Source organism: Pongo abelii, chromosome 1 (genome assembly GCF_028885655.2).
Source record: "Pongo abelii isolate AG06213 chromosome 1, NHGRI_mPonAbe1-v2.0_pri, whole genome shotgun sequence".
Classification (NCBI taxonomy): Eukaryota; Metazoa; Chordata; class Mammalia; order Primates; family Hominidae; genus Pongo; species Pongo abelii.
This window is the reverse complement of record NC_071985.2, coordinates 88,932,158-88,952,754: the sequence shown is the minus strand read 5'-3', so window position 1 is coordinate 88,952,754 and position 20,597 is coordinate 88,932,158. Positions and strand designations below refer to the sequence as shown.

The following is a 20,597-nucleotide window of genomic DNA, read 5'->3' as shown; positions in this document are numbered from 1 at the left end:
CTAATTTTTATATTTTTAGTAGAGACGGGGTTTCACCATGTTGGTCAGGCTGGTCTCGAACTCCTGAGCTCGTGATCCACCCACCTCAGCCTCCCAAAGTGCTGGGATTACAGGCGTGAGCCACCGCGCCCGGCCTCATATATCTTTTTTTTATCAAGTGTCTGTTCAAATTGTTTGTCCTCCTTTTAGGAGAGTTGTGAAAAATCTTTTAATTAAAAATGTACATTCTTTCCACCTGATTTAGAACCTAAGAATCTTGAAAGGAAAAAGAACTAACATTTTCGTGACTGAGAACTGGATGGTGACAAATGAGAAAATAAACACAATAAAGGCAAGTTTGGTGGGGGTGACAGAGCAGAGCGACTTGTGATTCCCGCTCCGTCACCACGTTCGGTTCGTTCCTCTGGACTACTGGGTTAATGATACCGGCAATCAGCGCAAAGCGAGATAATCACCAGCGCACTCTTGGATCTCTATACAGGTTTGTAAACTATGTGGAGGAAACCGACCCGTCGCAGTCTCAGCCGAAGAGGCCGGAGCCGGAGCCAGAGCCTGAGCAGGGTCTGAAAAAAGGACCGGCCGTTCAGGACTAGACCCTGAACCACAACTTGCTCCTCAGGGGTCCAGGTCGGAAGTGAGGACTTCATTCACTGAGCCTCCATTTCCGGTTCCCAGTGTGTCCGAAGTGCCTTCTGGGTGTCAGAAAAGACACTAAAACTGACGGGGCAGAACCGCGACACGGTGCCTGTTGATGTCAAAAGGTCTCACCTCACGGCTCCGGAGGGACCAAGTCGCCCACAGCCGCCAGGGGCGCCGCCCGCTCCGAGCCCATTGTCGAGAGCCGCTGGGCTCCTCTGGTCTGCCCTTCAGTCCTTCCAACTCTCCTCGGACCTAGAGTTCCGGGATCTCACTGCAATCTTGGCGGATTCTTATGTAAAATTCGAAAGGACATGGAGAAGGAAAGAAACAAAAACATCTACCGCTTTGTTTCCGCCCGGTTTCGAACCGGGGACCTTTCGCGTGTGAGGCAAACGTGATAACCACTACACTACGGAAACCACTCGGTAAGCCGTTTTCCACAAATGACTCTCAAAAGTCAGAGGCTCACCACTGCGTCCCTGACCCACGAGAAAAGTAACCGGGCGGGCCACCCACAGCTTCGGGATCGGGGCGCGTAGGGAAGTAGCCAGCAAAGCAGGTAAGGCCTGGGCTGCTCGCGGGGGGTCACGACCGAGGGCACAGGGGTGAACTCGATGGTGCTTCCTCAGGAAACCTCCGGCGCAGTCAGGGCTGCAGCCAGAGCCCCGAGATAGTGGGACAGGGCTCCAGGCGTCCCCGAATGCTCGTCGTGGAGTTTTCCTGATCCTGTCGGGTCCCTAAGGAGTGCTTGGCGGGGAGCGTGGACGCCCTGGGGCCAGGCCACCACCGCCACTGAGAGCCCCCCGCCCGCCCCCGGGAACTGGAGAAAAACGGAGTAGAAGAGACCTAGGGAACAGACTTGGCCGGGTCAAGGGAAACCAGCTTATATTTGGAACAAAATACGCCTTATGTTTGCCCAGCACTGAATTTAGAAGCATTTTCACATTCTCTTGTTTAACTAGTTTTACAACAGTGCCACGAGCAAAGTATTAAACGTGTTTTAAAGATGAAGAGACTGAAGCTAGGTAAATTGAACTTGGGTAAGATGGAAGCGCTACCTAACGTTAAGGAGAGTCTGCGACCCCGATGTTCTCAGGCTGTATCTCGCTTAGTGGGACTACACCTTATTATTGTCCGAGGAAGCAAATGAAGAGGGAAGAGACCGTGGAGAGTATTCCTGGAGGGACTCAAGATACCGCTGTAGGTAGAACCCCAAGATAGCTGTGTAGAGTGACAGCTGATGTCGAATGACTTCATCTTTTCCACTGCTGCGGGTGAAATTATCTGAGGAGGTAGGAAGAGGAGATGGTTTAGGGATGCCATATGACAAACGCTTTGGAAAATTAAGAAGAGGCCGGGCGCGGTGGCTCACGCCTGTAATCCCAGCACTTTGGGAGTCCGGGGCGGGCGGATCTCACCTAGGATCAGGAGTTCCAGACCAGCCTGTCTAACATGGTGAAACGCCATTTCTACTAAAAATACAAAAATTATCTGGGCGTGGTGGCGCGCGCCTGTAATCCCAGCTACTCGGGAGGCTGAGGCAGGAGAATAGCTTGAACCCGGAGGCTCAGGTTGCAGTGAGCCGAGATCGCGCCATTACACTCCAGACTGGATGAAACAGCAAAACTTCGTCAAAAAAAAAAAGAAGAAAATTAAGAAGAGAAGGATGAGAGAATTACCAAGGCAGCAGTGAAGACTTACGTGCTGTTGTATGATACAAATGTCCAGGGGCTAGCATGGAACAATGCTGGCTGACTGCGCCAGGAGCTCTAATCTGGCAAGAACCTAGAGGAGAAGGTGGATTGTGGGATGAATAAGCAAAGGAGGAGAGTTAAGGAGTTGGGGGTGGTAGTGAGAGAGCAAAAGAGAAGCACCTGGTTACAGGTTGAGGCTGTGCAGAATGTAGAAAGACATCAGAGATGTTCAATGGTGCTCACTTCGGCAGCACATATACTAACATTGGAATAATACAGAGAAGATTAACATGGCCCCTGTGCGAGGTTGATGCACAAATTCATGAACTGTTCCATTTTTTTTTTTAAAAGAAATGTCCAACGGACTGAATGCTAGACAGATAATAGTTTATCAGGTTAAGGCACTTTATCAAAAAATTGGCTTAAATAATAAAGGGAAAATATTGCCTCACAATCCTAGGTAGATCTGGGCTTCAGTAAGTCTTCATACAAGGCTCAAAGAAGTCTCTGGGCCAGGCGCGGTGGCTCACGCCTGTAATCCCAGCACTTTGGGAGATAGAGAGAGGCAGGCAGATCACCTGAGGTCAAAAATTCAAGACCAGCCTGGTATTACTAAAAATACAAAATAATTAGCCGTGCATAGTGGTGCACACCTGTAGTCCCAGCTACGTGGGAGGCTGAGGCACAAGAATTGCTTGAACCCAGGCAGTGGAAGTTGCAGTGAGCCAAGATTGTGCCACTGCACTCCAGCCTGGGCAACAGAGTGGGACTCCATCTCAATTAATAATAATAATAATAAAGAAGTATCTGGTTTCTCTTGGTCCTTCTTCTTCAATGTGGACTCCATTCTGGGGCAGGCTCTCTACTCATGTTTTCAAAGTGCCCACCATGAGCAACTTGGGCTACAGGTTCCCGTGTTCACAGCCAGCAGAAAAAAGTGTGTACTTCTTGGAGAACTCATTATCGTGTAACAGGGATGGGATATGCTGCTTCGTTTAAATCATTAGGGCCTACTCCTGAGGTCTGGGGTAAGATTAATCCTACTCAAACTCTATGGCTGACAAATTCAGGGTGCCCCTAAGAAGGCAATGGGATGTTGTAATGCTAAGGTGGCAACCAACAAACATTCTCTTCAGAGGGTAAGCCCACAGTGCTTCAGAGAATGGAGAAGAATGGCATATACTTCCAGAAACTGGAGTCAATGTTAGGAAAGATTCCACTCTAAGGGCTTCCCGGCTAATGGAGTTCTCTCATGAGTAGCTTTCACTATGCAAGATCAGACGAGACCTAGGGTAGCCCAGGACACAAGGATGCTCCCATCATCCCCACATTGAAAGAGGCCACTTTCAATGTGGGCTAGTCTCTGCCTGTCCCTGCCAGGAACTGAAGAGTCTGTGCCAGTACCTTTTCCCCGATCAGTCTCTGGGAAGGCAAAGCTTTTATGCATCTGGCCTCAGTGGTCAGTGAGACTGTGGGACCGTCCTGAAGGACAGGAGGTCCTAGAGTTCACCCTCATGACATCATACCTGGCTTAGGACAATCACTCTTCATGCCCTGCTCATCACTGTTCCTCACCATAGTTTCTCCCTAATGCAATGCCTTGTAGGGAGCTATTTCCCTGAGTACACAGTGATATCAGGATGTGAATCACCTTTTTCTGGGCAGAGGTGGTGGAATTTTTTACCATCATGAAGCTGAGGTTCCTTCCCCATTCTGAGATGAATAACCCAAATCTTGGCTCTTAGAGCTTCTCGTATCCCTAATTTCTTATAAAACTTAACACTGTCCCCAACTCTTTACTATCCCGTTGCTCAGTATCTTCCACCACATTCTCCTTCTTGAGATTCTGAGGCTGGGCACAGTGGCTCATGCCTGTAATCACAGCACTTTGGGAGGCTGAGCTGGGTGGATCACCTGAGGTCAGGAGTTTGAGACCAGCCTGAGCAACATGATGAAACCCTGTCTCTACTAAAAATACAAAAATTAGCTGGGCATAGTGGCAGGTACCTGTAATCCCAGCTACTCGGATGCTGAGGCATGAGAATTGCTTGAACCTGGGAGGCAGAGGTTGCAGTGAGCCAAGATGGTGCCACTGCACCCCAAGCAAGACTCTGTCTCAAAAAAAAAAAAAAAAGACTCTGATATCCCATAATATATAATTTTATGGCAGCAGGAGGCAATAGGGCAAAGGATTTCTTCCTTTGTGGTGTAGATGGGGTGGTGATGATGGGAAGATAAGGAATGTTATAAAATGAGTCTTCAGTAGAGGAGTCTAGTCTCGGGCAAGAAAATTGGATATTAAATTTGTAATGTGGAAAGGAAGTAGAGGAATTAACTACAGTTTTGAAACTAGTTTTTATGGCTTCCAGATTTCACCTTTTAACCTTGGTGCTATATAGTTTCTCAAAGAGGCACATTTGTTTTGATTAGCTACATAGAAAATGAAGCAGAATTAGTAAACTATTAGAACTAATAAAATAGTTCAATAAGATTGCTGGCTACAAAATCAACATTAAAAAATCAGAAATTTCCACCACATCAGCAGTAGTCACCTAGAAAATATGAGAAAATAACATATCATTCATGATAGAACAAAATCATAACATGCTTAAGAACAAGACACAGAATAAATGCACATAACCTTTGTATTGAGAAACACTTAAAATTATTCAAGGGCAAGTTGAGAACTAATTAAGTGAAGAGATTTACCTTATTTATAAATGAGGTGATTTAGTATTATAAAGATGTGAATTTCCTCCATGTTCTCCTGCAAGACCCATGCGATATCAATATATCAACAGAATGGCTTATATAACTTGACAATTGATTGTAAAATTTATATGAATGCATAAGTCCATGGATAATCTACGGAATTTTGACAAAAGAGAATAAGGAGGCTCATTGTAACTGATAACTGGGGGAGTGGGGAAGCATTTGCTCGAGTCCACAGTGCCAGCTCCAGACACCTCCCATGGAGGAGTCCAGTGAGCTGCCACTGGATGCTAAGTCCGAGGTCACCAACTAGCTTGTAGATTTTCTTTTCTTTTCTTTTTTTTGAGATGGAGTTTTGCTCTTTGTTGCCCAGGCTGGAGTGCAGTGGCACTGTAGCAGGACCAGCCACAGACAAAACTCCTCAGACACCGGATTAAAGAAGGAAGAGGTTTATTTGGCCAGGAGCGTCAGCCGACTTGCGTCTTAAGAGACGAACTCCCCGAAAAAGAAATTCTTGGCCTTTTTAAAGGCTTAAAACTTTAAGGGGTCCACATGAAAGGGTCGTGATAAATCGAGCAAGCGTGGGAAACGTGACTGGGGGCTACATGCATCAGCTAACAGAACAAAAAGTTTTACAGTGCTTTTTTCATACAGTGTCTAGAATTTATAGGTAACACAAGTAGTTTAGGTCAGGGGTTGATGTTATTATTATTACTTTTTTTAACTGCTAGGGCTGGGTGGTGGTGTCAAGGTTGTCTGGCTATTTATCTTACTTTTGTTTTGTTTTTTTCCAACTTTTTGCTTTCTCTCTTTCCTCCTGTCTTGTGAACTAGGCAAGATGGTGGGGGAGGAGGGCAGCAGGAGTAGTAGTGGTCTCCTTCTTTATCCCCCACTTTGAGAATTTTCACTAATTAGTGGGAGTTCTCACTTTTATTTTTACTTTTTGAGTCTTTTTTGCAAGACAGAGTGATAATGTTTTATGTAATACACTTGTGTTGAAGTTTTCTGACGAACCATGGTAGCTACAAAAACTTTTATCATTTGAAGGAGCAAGCATAATACACAGGAGAGCAGCAAGCAAGTTGCTATTACTAGTAATACACTTACAGTGAGGGTTTTACATTTTTTATAGCTGGAAACTATTTTCTAAATAAAGACCTAGGATCAAACCTGTGTTAAACCTGTATATGCACATGTATCAACTTTGTCATGTCCTAAGCAGGTTAGTTTTTTTTACTGGGTCTTAAAAGCTTTTTCCTAGAGAATAACACAGTATTTTTTAATAATAGAAGTTTTTAAGAGCCAGACACTTGAACTTGTGGCATCTGTTTGGGGAAAGAGTTAGTTAAAGTTATCTTGAGGCATTAACTCTTTTGCTTCTCAAGGCCATTGGTCTCTTATGTTAGCCTTTTTTAAAACATAACATGAAGAAACATCTAGGCTGCCAGCAATGTTTTCAGCCAGCTGAGCAAATAGGTTTTTTCTTTTTTTGCTAAAGGAGGAGGTTCTGGTAACTTCTGCTTTATATGTTTAAAGAATGACTGAAAGACTTGGAATTGTTGCTGGGCTGGATGGCTCTGGGTTTCCTGACTAAGTAGTATGTGTACAGTGGGGACACCTTATATAGGTGTTTCTTCTAGCATGGTTATGGGGGGGTAACAACAACAAAACCATGTACAGCATATTCGTATCCAGCAAGGACAAAAGAGGTCCTTACTGGGAAAAAGGTTGAATACAGCGACAGAACAATAGGAAAACAGTTAGTATTACAGGAAAACTATTAGTCTTAAGATTTTTAACTACATTTACTTGCTTGAGGAGTCCTCAAGCTTCAGCTGTGCGTAGACTAGTCAGCTGCTGGTGTGTGACTAGAGCAGGGCTTGTTGTCTCCTCAAGCTTCAGCTGTGCACAGACTGGTCAGCCTCTGGAGTGACCAGAGCACGGCTGTCGTCCTCAGTAGCAGTTTGGTCTCATCTCAGGATTAGCAGGGTTGGATAATCTGCGCCCTGCTGGCTGCTACTTGTCCTGAGCTGCTGGTGTTAGCCAACTGTGGTGGATCCAAGACACAACACCTGCAACTTTAACAGCAGTGGGAGTGGACAAGGTTACAGTATAGGGCCCATGCTATATGGATCCTAGAAAAATTAGATTTTACTTTAAACAGAGTCACTAGATTTAAAGGGTGTCAGGCTTATAGGCATTTTCATTTATTTAATTATGAACACTTTGTATGGCTATTTTTAAAGCCTGCATTTGCTTTCTTAAGGTTAATTCCTTTAGTTTCTGGAGGTCACCTTTAATTTGACCTATGATTTGGGGGTGGCCGACCGAACAAAATCTTATAGGGCAAATACCTAGTTTGTTTGTTGGGGATGCACCTGACTCGGAGGAGGACCGTAGGCAAAAACCTGATTTTATCTTAAATGAATTTCCTGGCAATATTTTTTTCAGTAGCTGCTCAAGTGTCCAGTTCATGCGTTCCACCTTTTCTTGAAGTTTGTGGCTGATAGGCTGTGTGTAACTTCCATTTTATTTTTAACAGTCTTGTTAAATCTTGCACTATTTCAGCTACAAATGCTGGCCTGTTGTCTAACTTTAAAGTTAGAGGTAGTCTAAACCTGGGGATAATGTCTTTTAACAGTACTTTAGTCACTTCTTGTACTTTTTCTGTCCTGGTGGGGAAAACTTTAACTTACCCTGAAAAGGTGCAAAGAAGCACTAGCATGTACCGATAGCCTTCAGCACGGGCAGTTCTGTAAAGTCTATAAGCAAGTTTTCACAAGGTATGGCTCTTTGTCCTGTTTAAGTTTCTTAGAGGAGGGGTTCTCCCCCGCACCCGGCCTTTGTAACTTTATCTAGTGACTTAGCTGTCAGTGAGAAACTGGAATACAGATACGGCAGAATCTTGCTGCTTTTAATTTCTAATGTGACCATGGGCTCCTGGGAGCCTAATGAGAAGGTGCCTAGTCTGCCCTAGTCTTTACATTCTTCAGCTCCTGGGAGCCTAATGAGAAGGTGCCTAGTCTGCCCTAGTCTTTACATTCTTCAGCTCCTGTCAGCCTGATCAGATCAGTATTTGGTTCCTCCAAGGTGCAGCAGCCCTTGGCCGATGGCCTCTTTGTCTTGCAGCCTTGGCCATTTCCTTTATTGCCTTCTGAACATTTACCCTTCTAGTGTCCTTTCTTTTTGCATCTCGTACATTAATCTCTCTCTAGCCTTGTCTGGCTCTTGAATACTTGCCTAACTTGACTTATTTCATGTCTCCATCCACGTCCACGTCCTCTCACATTGCTAATTTTTCTTTTTATAAGAGCTGTTGCTAACAGATTGGCTTTTTTTTTCTTGTCTTTAATTTCCTTTTTTTTATTTTTTCTGAGTTCTCCTGCTCCTATGGCCAGCTGGCGGGGCCGGGCAATGGCACAGGCCCTGCCCCCGCGCACTGCTGTCCGTCTCTCCTGTTTCCTTCTGATTCTCTTTTTCACACTTAGTCTTTCTTTTTCTTTTGCTCTTTCCCAGTTTTCTTCCTTGGTCGCAGTTAAGATACACCTTGGTGGCCACTTTTATAGACTAGGTGGTATTCATGCCTGCAGCTTCTGCTTGCTGTTACCCTAGGCTTGCTTTACAAATGAAGTATTCACTGTATACTGATTTTCAGCAGCCTCAGGGTTAAATGGGGTGTAAAGCCAGAATGCTTTATTGAGTCTCTTATAAAACTGACTTAGGCTCTTATCAGCTCCTTGAAGCATTCCTGAAATCTTTTTTATATTACTTGCTTTTTTCTACCAACTCTTAGCCTTTGCAGAAGTGCTTCTCAGTACCTCTACAAACACTGAAGCTGGGTTGCATTCTCTGGGTCTTTTTTCCCCTTTTTCCTAGAGTTTAACAGGCCTTTTTCTTTATATAATTTTTCGTGCACTTGGAGGGTTAAACAGGCATACTGAGAGTCAGTGTAAATGTTTACAGTCTTACCTTCACTGAGTTCTAAGGCCCGAATTAAAGCAATGAGCTCAGCTTAATGACAGCGTCCAGGGTTACCACTGCATATTCTGCATAGCTCTCTCCTTGTGGATTGATGAAGCTGTATAGCTCCCAGTCTACTGATGCCCAAGGCTGGTCCCAGAGGTCAGGTCTGCTAGAGTAAACTTGAGTCCAACACCTCTACACAGTTATGCTCTAAGGGCTCTAGCTGCCGGGAGCAAGGTGGCAGGTTCAGGGTGTTTCCAGTTTAGTAGATCAATGGTTGAAAAGGGCTGATAGATGAAAGTCTGTTGCCCCTCTGGATGTGGGCCTGGTCATTATAATAGACAGGTCCTCGCATCTTCCTGAGAGGCATTTGCATAGCTCGAGCAAGACCAGATCTGAGACAGCCCACTTGACTATCTTGACCTCCTTCCTTGGCCTCTTGAGGCTCCGATCCTCCCCTTTGAGGTGAGACCTGGGGCCTGTTAGCTCCTGAATCTCGTTTCTGAGGGGGCTGTTGGCCTTGGTAAAGGGGGGTAGGCTGGGACATATGGAGAAATAATTTCTATTATCTCTGGTGGCTCCTGCAAAACTGGCTTCTTTTGCTGTTTCTGGGACTCCCTTTTTAACTCTGTCTGCTGGTGAAGCTGCTCTTACTTTTACTTTTGGCTTTTTTGCAATAAGCTGTTAAACAGGGCTAAATTTATGCTGGTTTTGTCTATATTATATTTAACCATGAGTCAATATAAAGGAATTTGATCTAGGTACACTGGCTGTCCTCTGACCCCTGACACCACCTTAAATACAGGGCCAATTGTTCCCTGTCTATAGTTCCTTCCGTGGGCCATCCACCACCAAAAGAGGGCAATTCTAATTCACACAGAGTTCCTAACCTCTAGGGGGTTAACTTAACTCTATAATCTCCTGCAAAACCTTTCTTAAGGTTCTGTAACATGCATTTTAATAGAGTAAGTTTTGATGATTTGATGACTTTCCTTTTATTTTTCTTTTTGAAATTTTTTTAACGCAGTTCCTAGCAGAGTGGGCTTACTTTGTGTCTGAGCTATTTTTCTCTCGAGACAAAACAACATTCACACTACAAGAAGGAAAGGGTAAAAGGTCACTCACTCGTCTAATTCACACTAAATCAAAATCAAAACTAAAACCAAAGTGTTGTTAAAGGCACACCTGTTCATCAAGCAATTTAAGCCAAATCAAAATCAGAACCAAAACCAAAGTGCCAATAAAGGCACGCCTGTTTATCAAGCAATTCAAGTCAAGTCAAAATCAAAACTAAAACCAAAGAATCAAGCAATTCAAGTCAAAAACAAAAACCAAAGTGCTGGTACAGGCACGCCGTGGGTGATCAGGCCATGCTTCCACTCAAATGGAGTGGGCAAGTTCCAAAGACCAGTCTTACCAAGTTTTAGATATCTGGACTTAAAGTGTGAGTTCCTTCCCGGTGTTCAGCTACTGCATTGATCCTCTGCGGGGGCCTGCTGTGCACTGCTCTGACAAGGCGTTCCACCAGGGCAAATACCTACCCGGAGCGCTCTCAGGATCTGCATGGCTCAAGCTGGCCAGAGTCCCCCGCAGGGATGCTCTACAGGGCAGGCATAAGCTGCCTAAGGGGCTGCTTGACCTTCCATTAATCCCCTCACTTCCTGGTCAGGGAACCAAGAAATGCAGCAGGACGAGCCGCAGACAAAACTTCTCAGACACCGGATTAAAGAAGGAAATAGTTTATTCGGCCGGGAGCGTCGGCCGACTTGCACTGTGAGAGCTGAGCTCCCCGAAAAAGAAATTCTTGGCCTTTTTAAAGGCTTACAACTTTAAGGAGTCCACATGAAAGGGTCATGATAAATTGAGCAAGTGTGGGAAACGTGACTGGGGGCTACATGCATCAGCTAACAGAACAAAAAGTTTTACAGTGCTTTTTTCATACAGTGTCTGGAATTTATAGATAACACAAGTAGTTTAGGTCAGGGGTTGATGTTATTATTATAACTTTTTTTAACTTCTAGGGCCAGGTGGTGGTGTCAAGGTTGTCTGGCTATTTATCTTTTGTTTTTTTTCCAACTTTTTGCTTTCTCTCTTTCCACCTGTCTTGTGAACTAGGCAAGATGGTGGGGGAGGAGGGCAGCAGGAGTAGTAGTGGTCTCCTTCCTTAGCATGTTCTCAGCTCCTGGGTTCAAGGCACCTTCAAGGCACCTGGCCCAAAATGCAGTTTCTTATGTCTACTTCTTTCTACATAGATACAGTAACAGTCTGATCTCTCTTTCTTTCCTCCACAAGCTCAAGCGATCCACCCACCCTCCCAAAGTGCTGGGATTGCAGCTGTGAGCCAATGAGCCTGGCCGTTATTATCTTTTTTTTTTGGTCTGAATTTTTAAAATTATTTTTAAAAATGGAAAAACAGCTGGACGCAGTGGCGCACATCTGTAATCCAGCACTTTAGGAGGCCAAGGTGGGCGGATCACCTGAGGTCAGGAGTTCGAGACCAGCCTGGCTAACATGGTGAAACCCCATCTCTACTAAAAATACAAAAATTAGCGGGGTGTGGTGGTGGGCGCCTGTAATCCCAGCTACTCAGGAGGCTGAGGCAGGATAGTCGCTTGAACTCAGGAGGCAGAGGTTGCAGTGAGCCGAGATCATGCCACTGCACTCCAGCCTGGGCAACAAAGAGTGAAACTCCATCTCAAAAAAAAAGAAAAAAAAAAAAGTGCAATTTTCATTCAATAAATATTTCATTCTTATGCGGTTTTGTTGCAGAAAGTGAAGTCCATGACTTTAGAATGATAGTAATTTATCAACCAAATAATCCGTTTCACATAGTTTCAATAACTGCAGCAATCTCCTTGAATTGTCTGCAGAAATTCTGAAACTGTGGAATTGTCATTTCAAAGGACTTGGTCTTTACTCGGCCTGAATGAGTGCCACTTTTAGCATCACTGCAACATAAGGATACTTAAGAGATCTGCAACTGTCACAGCTCACAGCCAAACCCAGTTTCCATTGAAAATCTACAAGCTCAGCTGGGCGTGGTGGCTCATGTCTGTAATCCCAGCATTTTCGGATGCCGAGGTGGGCGGATCACAAGGTCAGGAGATGGAGACCATCCTGGCTAACACGGTGAAACCCCGTCTCTACTAAAAACACAAAAAAATTAGCCGGGCATGGTGGTGGGTGCCTGTAGTCCCAGCTACTCGGGAGGCTGAGGCGTGAACCTGGGAGGCAGAGCTTGCAGTGAGCCAAGATCGCACCTCTGCACTCCAGCCTGGGTGACAGAGCGAGACTGTCAAAAAAAAAAAAAAAAAAAAAAAAAAAATCTACAAGCTCTGGCCAGGAGCGGTGGCTCACGCCTGTAATCATAGCACTTTGGGAGGCTGAGGTGGGTGGATCACTTGAGGTCAGGAGTTTACACCAGACTGACCAACATGGTGAAACCCCGTCTCTACTAAAAATACAAAATTAGCCAGGCATGGTGGCGCATACGTGTTGTCCCAGCTACTCCGGAAGCTGAGGCAGGAGAATCGCTTGAACCCGGGAGGCAGAGGTTGCAGTGAGCCGAGATCGCGCCACTGCACTCCAGCCTGGGCGACAGAGCGAGACTCCGTCTCAAAAAAAAAAAAAAAAAAAAAAAAAGAAACTGCATTTTGTTCTGTACTAAGAAAAACTAAGAAAAATTCTTCTGCCTTGAGATGCTGTTAATCTGTAACCATAGCCCCAACCCTGTGCCCCAGAGACAGGTGCTGTGTTGACTCAAGGTTTTTTTTTGTTTTTTTTTTGAGACAGAGTCTCGCTCTGTCTCCCAGGCTGGAGTGCAGTGGCGCGATCTCGGCTCACTGCAAGCTCCGCCTCCCGGGTTCACGCCATTCTCCTGCCTCAGCCTCCCGAGTAGCTGGGACCACAGGCGCCGGCCACGACGCCCGGCTAATTTTTTGTATTTTTTAGTAGAGACGGGGTTTCACCGTGTTAGCCAGGATGGTCTGGATCTCCTGATCTGCTGACCTTGTGATCCGCCCGCCTCGGCCTCCCAAAGTGCTGAGATTACAGGCGTGAGCCACAGCGCCTGGCCATTGACTCAAGGTTTAATGGATTTTAGGGCTGTGCAGGATGTGCTTTGTTAAAAAAAGTGTTTGAAGGCAGTATGCTTGGTAAAAGTCTTCGCCATTCTCTAATCTCGAGTACCCAGGGACACATAAACTGTGGAAGGCTGCAGGGACCCCTGTCCGGGAAAGCCAGATATTGTCCAAGGTTTCTCCCCATGTGATAGCCTGAGACATGGCCTCGTGGGAAGGGAAAGACCTGACCGTCCCCCAGCCTGACACCCTTAAAGGGTCTGTGCTGAGCCGGATTAGTGAAAGAGGAAGGCCTCTTTGCAGTTGAGAAGAGGAAGGCATCTGTCTCCTGCTCGTCCCTGGGAATGGAATGTCTGGGTGTAAGACCCGATTGTACGTTCTATTTACTGAGATAGGAGAAAACCGCCTTGGGGCTGGAGGTGAGACATGCTGGCGGCAATACTGCTCTTTAATGCACGGAGATGTTTGTGTACATGCACATCAAGGCACAGCACCTTTCCTCAAACTTATTTATGACACAGAGACCTTTGCTCATATGTTTTCCTGCTGACCCTCTCCCCGCTATTACCGTATTGTCCTACCACCTCCCCCTATCTGAGATGGTAGAGATAGTGATCAATAAATACTGAGGGAGCTCAGATACCAGGGCCAGTGCAGGTCCTCTGTATGCTGAGCGCCAGTCCCCTGGGCCCACTGTTCTTTCTCTATACTTTGTCTCTGTGTCTTATTTCTTTTCTCAGTCTCTCGTCCCACCTGAGGAGAAATACCCACAGGTGCAGAGGGGCTAGCCCCCTTCAGAGCTCAGGTGTTTGAAACCAGCCTGGGCAACAAACATGGCGATACCCTCATTTCTATTTAAAAAAAAAAAGATAATAGCCATAGTAAATTTTAAAAACTGTGTAGCACTGACACAAGAATAAATAAGTACCCAATAGAACAGAATACAGAATCCAGAAACAGACCTGAGTGTGAACGGAAATTTCATATATGATGTAGTATTTGAATTAATGAGTTGTTTAGTGGATAATCTTAAGAAAACTGACTTACAGTATGTTGGAAAAATAAAATTGGATTATAACTCACACAGTTATCAATTTCCAATAGATTAGATATCAAAAAGTCAAAGATGAAACCATGAAGCTAATAGACAAAAATTCAGAATAACGTTTTTGTTACTTTGGGGTGGGAAAGAATTTTTAAAATAGAAGATCGTAAAACCATACAGCATAGAGGGAAAATAAATGGATGAATCAGAGCAACTCGATATGAAAGACTTCAATGAGGCACATCATGGACGAAGAGATAATAACAAGGAGAAGATATGATGTCTAAAACAAACAAGGGATTTATAGCTAGATTCTAGAATATACAAGGAACTTCTGAAATTAGAAAGAAAAAAAAATACCCAACAGGAAACCTAACAGAAAAAATGGGTAAAGAATGTGAATATTCCAACTTAAGAAGGGGAAAGCTAAGTAGCTAAAAATATGAAGAATGATGAACCTCACTAGTAATCAGAGAAATGGAAATAAATTAAAATGGCGAGATACCAATTTATATCTTTGGTAAACATTAGAAAGTCATGTCTTGGGTAGCATATAGGCAAATGAGAGGCCGGGCACAGTGACTCATGCATGTAACCCCAGCACTTTGGGAGTCTAAGGCGGGTGGATCGCCTGAGGTCAGGAGTTTGAGACCAGCTTGATGAACATGGTGAAATCCCATCTCTACTAGAAATACAAAAATTAGCTGGGCATGGTGGTGCATGCCTGTAATCCCACCTACTCGGGAGGCTGAGGCAGGAGAGTCGCTTGAACCTGGGAGGTGGAGGCTGCAGTGAGCTGAGATCATGCAATTGCATTCCAGCCTAGGTGACAGAGTGAGACTCTGTCTCAAAAAAAGAAAATAGAATAGAATAAAATAAAACATAGGCAAATGGGAAGTCTCATGTCCTGCTGATGGGAATTAAACAGGTACAGCACATTGGGAAGCAACCTGGAAGTATTTAAGTAACTGTATGCTTTAAGACTCAGCAATCCTTCTAACTATATACCTAAGAGAAACTAGCACCTAGGTCTATAAGGAGACATGTATCAGAATATTCATGACAGGACTGTGTGTGATGGTGAGAATCGGAGGCAGTCCAGATGTCCATCACTAATGCATAGATTAACTTAGGCTTGGTTTACTGATGCAAAAGAGAGAGAATAAAAATACACTGTTTTCACAAAAACAGTGAAAAGGGAGTAGGAAACAGCATAAAATTCATAGCAGAAACCCATTTTTGCAAATATACAATATTGCATTTTGTTAAATAAACACACTCTCACATACACAAACACTGATACGTTTTATATCTCCAGATTCTTTTTTTTTTTTTTTTTTTTTGAGGTGGAGTCTCTTTGTCACCCAGGCTAGAGTACAAGTGGCTCGATCTTGGCTCACTGCAATCTCCCCCTCCTGAGTTCAAGCGATACTCCCACCTCAGCCTCCTGAGTAGCTGGGATTACAGGCACCTGCCTTCATGCCTGGCTAATTTTTTTGTATTTTTGTAGAGATGGGGTTTCACCATGTTGGCCAGGCTGGTCTTGAACTCCTGACCTCAGATGATCCACCTGCCTGGGCCTCCCAAAGTGCTGGGATTACAGGCATGAGCCACCGTGCCTGGCCTAATATTTTTAGAAATAATATGTATATTTAAAAAACAGACTAAATATACAAAACTGGGTGCATTTTAGGGGAGAGGAATTGGTGTAAGAATGGGAGATGAGGAGAAAATAATGAGACAATATAACAGAACAGGGATCTTACCCAATCAATGATTATAATGAGCAATAGGGCTGGGCGGGGTGGCTCATGCCTGTAATCCCAGCAATTTGGGAGGCTGAGACGGGTGGATCTCTTGAGGTCAGGAGTTCGAGACCAGCCTGGCCAACACGGCAAAATCCTGTCTCTACTAAAAATACAAAAATTTGCCGGGCATGACAGCGCATGCCTGTAGTCCCCACTGCTCAGGAGGCCGAGGCAGGAGAATCTCTTGAACCTGGGAAGTGGAGGTTGCAGTGATCCAAGATCGTGCCATTGCACTCCAGCCTGAGTGACAGAGTGAGACCCCATCTCAAAATAAATAATAAATAAATAAATAAATAAAGTGCAATAAACTGAGGGAGATGATTGAATCAATTTTGTGTGCCCATGAGTGATAAGAGGGAAAAAAATTGAAAGTATACAATATCTTTTGGGAGAAATAGAAGAGGACTGACTGGGGTGAAGATATTCACAACATAATATCAAAACTACTCCTACAAATCCATGAGACAAAGACAACTCAAGAAAAACATGTATTTTGGCCGGGCATGGTGGCTCACGCTTGTAATCCCAGCACTTTGGGAGGCCAAGGCAAGTGGATAACTTGAGGTCAGGAGTTCGAGACCAGCTTGGCCAACACGGTGAAACCCCATCTCTACTAAAAAATACAAAAAAATTAGCCGGGCATGGTGGCTTATGCTTGTAGTCCCAGCTACTCAGGAGTCTGAGGCAGGAGAATCACTTGAACCCAGGAGGTGAAGGTTGCAGTGAGCCGAGGTTATGCCCCTGCACTCCAGCCTGGGCGACAGAGCGAGAATCCTTCTCAAAAAAAAAAAAAGAAAAAGAAAAAGAGAAAAATATGCTTTTTTGGCTGGGCGCGGTGGCTCACGCCTGTAATCCCAGCGCTTTGGGAGGCAGAGGTGGGCGGATCATGAGGTCAGGAGATCGAGACCATCCTGGCTAACATGGTGAAACCCCATCTCTACTAAAAATACAAAAAATTAGCCGGGTGTGGTGGTGAGCACCTGTAGTCCCAGCTACTCGGGAGGCTGAGGCAGGAGAATGGCGTGAACACAGGAGGCGGAGCTTGCAGTAAGCTGAGATGGCGCCACTGCATTCCTGCCTGGGCGACAGAGCGAGACTCTGTCTCAAAGAAAAAAAAAAAGCTATATATATATATATATATATATATATATATATATATATACTCTCTGTATATATAGATTATATATATTCTCTCTATATATTCTCTCTCTCTCTCTCTCTCTCTCTATATATATATATATATATATATATTTTTTTTTTTTTTTTAGACAGTCTCGCTCTGTCGCCTAGGCTGGAGTGCAGTGGCACAATATTGGCTTACTGCAGCCTCCACCTCTGAGGTTCAAGTGATTCTCCTGCTTCAGCCTCCTGAATAGCTGGGATTAAAGGCACATGACACCATGCCCAGCTAATTTTTGTATTTTTAGTAGAGATGGAGTTTCACCATGTTTCACCATGTTGGCCAGGCTGGTTTTGAACTCCTGACCTTAAATGATCCGCCCACCTCGGCCTCCCAAAGTACTGGGATTACAGGTGTGAGTCACCAGCCTGGCCTCTATAGTTATTTTTTACATAATGTTCAGCATACAATAAAAATTAGGAAACATGAAGAGAAAGAAAATGTGACCAATGGTCAAGAGAAAAAAGCAAACAGTAGAAGCAGAAACAAATAAAATCCAATTGTTTAAGTTCACAGGCAAGAACTTTAAAATAATCACAATTTTATTTTTTAAAAATAGAGGAAAAGATGGAAAGTAGATGAGAAGAATTTCAACAGAGACTTGGAATAGAGACACAAACTTCTAGAACAGAACTCTCTGAATGGGTTTAACAGCAAATTGGACACAGCAGGAGACAAGATTAGTGAATTCAAAGACAGATCAATAGGCTGGGCACCGTGGCTCACGCCTGTAATCCCAGCACTTTGGGAGGCCGAGACGGGTGGATCCAGCTGAGGTCAGGAGTTTGAGACCAACCTGACCAACACGGTGAAAGCCTGTCTCTACTAAAATACAAAATTAGCCAGGCGTGGTGGTGGGTGCCTGTAATCCCAGCTACTCTGGAGATCAGGCAGGAGAATCGCTTGAACCTGGGAGGCGCAGGTTGCAGTGAGCCGAGATCACACCATTGCACTCCAGCCTGGGCAATGAGTGAGACTCTGGCCTCAATACAGAAAGAAAGAAAAGGGAGGGAGGGAGGTAGGAAGGAAGGAAGGAAAGGAACCCATATTGAAGCACACAGACATGAGTTGAGCCTGAGACCTTGGTCAAGAATCAAACCTAACCATACGCCCGCTAAAGAGTGAGGGGACTGTGGGCATGGGGGAATGCCTCCCCACAGATTCCCATCCAGGACCCTTGGCCTGATGACCACAGCATCTCAGTAATGCTTCTGTAGTCCAGTATCATTACTTCTTTCTGAAATATATATATATATATATATATATCTTTTTTTTTTTTTTTTTGAGGCAGAGTCTTGCTCTGTCACCCAGGCTGGGGTGCAGTGGCACGATCTAAGCTAACTGCAACCTCTGCCTCCCAGGTTCCAGTGATTTTCCTGCCTCAGCCTCCCAAGTAGCTGGGATTACAGGTGTGCACCACCATGCCTGGCTAATTTTTGTATTTTTAGTGGAGACGGGGTTTCACCATGTTGGCCAGGCTGGTCTGGAACTCCTGATCTCAAGTGATCTGCCTACCTCAGCCTCCAAAAGTGCCAGGATTACAGGCATGAGCCACTGCACCTGGCCTGAAATACATGTTTAAAAGAAAAATGTTGATCGTTTACTCAAAGGGGTAAATTAAGAATGGTAGTGAGCTCCTAATATCTCTAGCCACAAGTCTCAAGGGAAGCAAATGGGGAGGCCAAACATCTGGTTGCTAATCTCATCAGCACCTGATGGGTAGGGAGGCTGTGAAGGCTGATGTCCTTTGAGGAATTCTGAAATGCTCCTTAAGGGGACTAGGCCCACCCATGTTGAGAATCACTAATGCATACTTTTGTTTAATTTTCTCTCTATTTCTTCTTCTTCTTCTTCTTCTTCTTTTTTTTTTTTTTAAGAGATGTTATGCTATGCTGCCCAGGCTGCTCTCAAACTCCTGGGCTCAAGCGATCCTCTTGCCTTAGCCTCCTGAGTACATTTAATTTTGACACAGAAACATGCAGTCTCTCAGGAATATTCTAAATCTAGAATGGGTGGATTAGCACAGTCATAGTATTAGTAATTAATAAAACTTTCCCCCACTTTGAAATCCTGAAAGTAGTTAAAATCATGGAGTTCTAGGCAGTCCGGTATTAGCAGCCCTTGACCTTTGCACTGGCAGCTGTCACCAGGTATTTAAGGTGGCTCATTAGGGAAGTTCAGAGCCAGCCAATACCCTTTACTGAGCTTGTGAGGTCAAGAATGCCACACATAATCCATTTAGATTTTTTGTAAAATAAAAACCATATATCTATATGGTAATGAATTGGTTAATTGTAAGCCAGGAAATAAAATGAATAAACAAAAGTGAAGTGGTAACAAATTAGTTAAATGGCAGGGGGATCAAATCCAGATCTCTCAGGACAGAAGGGAATACTCACCAACTATGCTAATGAGGAAGGAGATGAATCTAAAGTCGACATCTCCTCTAACTGCCCACTTTTACACTGGGCCCAGATAGGTAGGAAGCATTGATTGCTCATGCCCCATTTGCTCCCAGGCCACCACCTAGTCTGACCCCCTGCTGGCAGGACAGAGCGAGAGGCCAGCATCAGAGTGGCCATTTGTGAAAATGCCAGAAACATTGTCTACTCTCCACCCCACCCCAGCTCCCACAAAACTCACCTGTGCCATGCAAGACTGTGGCAGGTGGTTGGAATTCCAGGCGCTGCTGCTCTTCATCCTTCTAGGGAGGCAGATGTCAGGGCAGAGGCCTGGGAAGTGTGAGGCTGCTGGATCCAAGAGTGGGGGCAGGCGGAGCAGAGGTGAGGTCTGGCCTTTTCGAAGCACTGGGTCAGGAAAATCCAACCACGTGCTTTGGCCAGATTCGTTTCCTGCTCAGATTCTGGATTGAGGAAGGTGGGGAGTGAGACCACGGCAAAGAATTGACTAGGAAGAAGCTGTCACCCTTGATGGAATGGGCAAAGAGAAAAAGCAATCATTTGGGCATAGGGCCCAGCTGGACTCCTGGGTGGAAGGTGTGGCCTGGGTGTTCTTGGGTTCCTTGTCTGCTTGAGCCCCAGAACAACAGAAAATCTTGATGGCCACAGCAACAGGAGCTTAATAGTGGGAAGGAAGAAAAATGAAGGACAAAACCAAGACTTAAACTCCCACTGGGAAGTTTGAGAAAAAAGCCTTAACCACTATACCAAAAATGTACCCCAGGAAACTGATCTTACCTTCTGGTACCAGCATCAGCTACATAAATTGTCGGGTCTAGTGCAAAGTGAAAATGCAACCTCTTCTGAAAAAAGCAGCAAGAAAAGTGCTGTGAAGGGTAGTGAACTATAAAGCTTTTTCCTTTCTTCCATAGTCCTTCCTATGATGGGGCTTTTTATTTGCTTTTATTTGTCATTCTATGTAAAGAAAAATTAAGAATTTAAATAATTAGCATGATTTTTTTTTCCTGAGACAGAGTTTCACTTTTGTTGCCCAGGCTGGAGTGCAATGACACAATCT

The 20,597-nt window shown here is 44.7% G+C and overlaps 2 non-coding genes and 1 pseudogene across 2 annotated transcripts; 1 reads left to right on the top strand and 2 right to left on the bottom strand.

The window, feature by feature from the left end:
- Window positions 1-985: 985 nt before the first annotated feature.
- Window positions 986-1,058, bottom strand: TRNAV-CAC (transfer RNA valine (anticodon CAC)). The gene has a single exon. It is a non-coding gene; the product is annotated as a tRNA-Val (tRNA).
- A 1,510-nt stretch (window positions 1,059-2,568) lies between these two features.
- LOC112130942 (U6 spliceosomal RNA) lies at window positions 2,569-2,675 on the top strand. Its single transcript, XR_002913111.1, has one exon. It is a non-coding gene; the product is annotated as a U6 spliceosomal RNA (small nuclear RNA).
- A 6,291-nt stretch (window positions 2,676-8,966) lies between these two features.
- LOC103890980 (COMM domain-containing protein 6-like) lies at window positions 8,967-19,820 on the bottom strand (annotated as a pseudogene).
- Window positions 19,821-20,597: the final 777 nt, after the last annotated feature.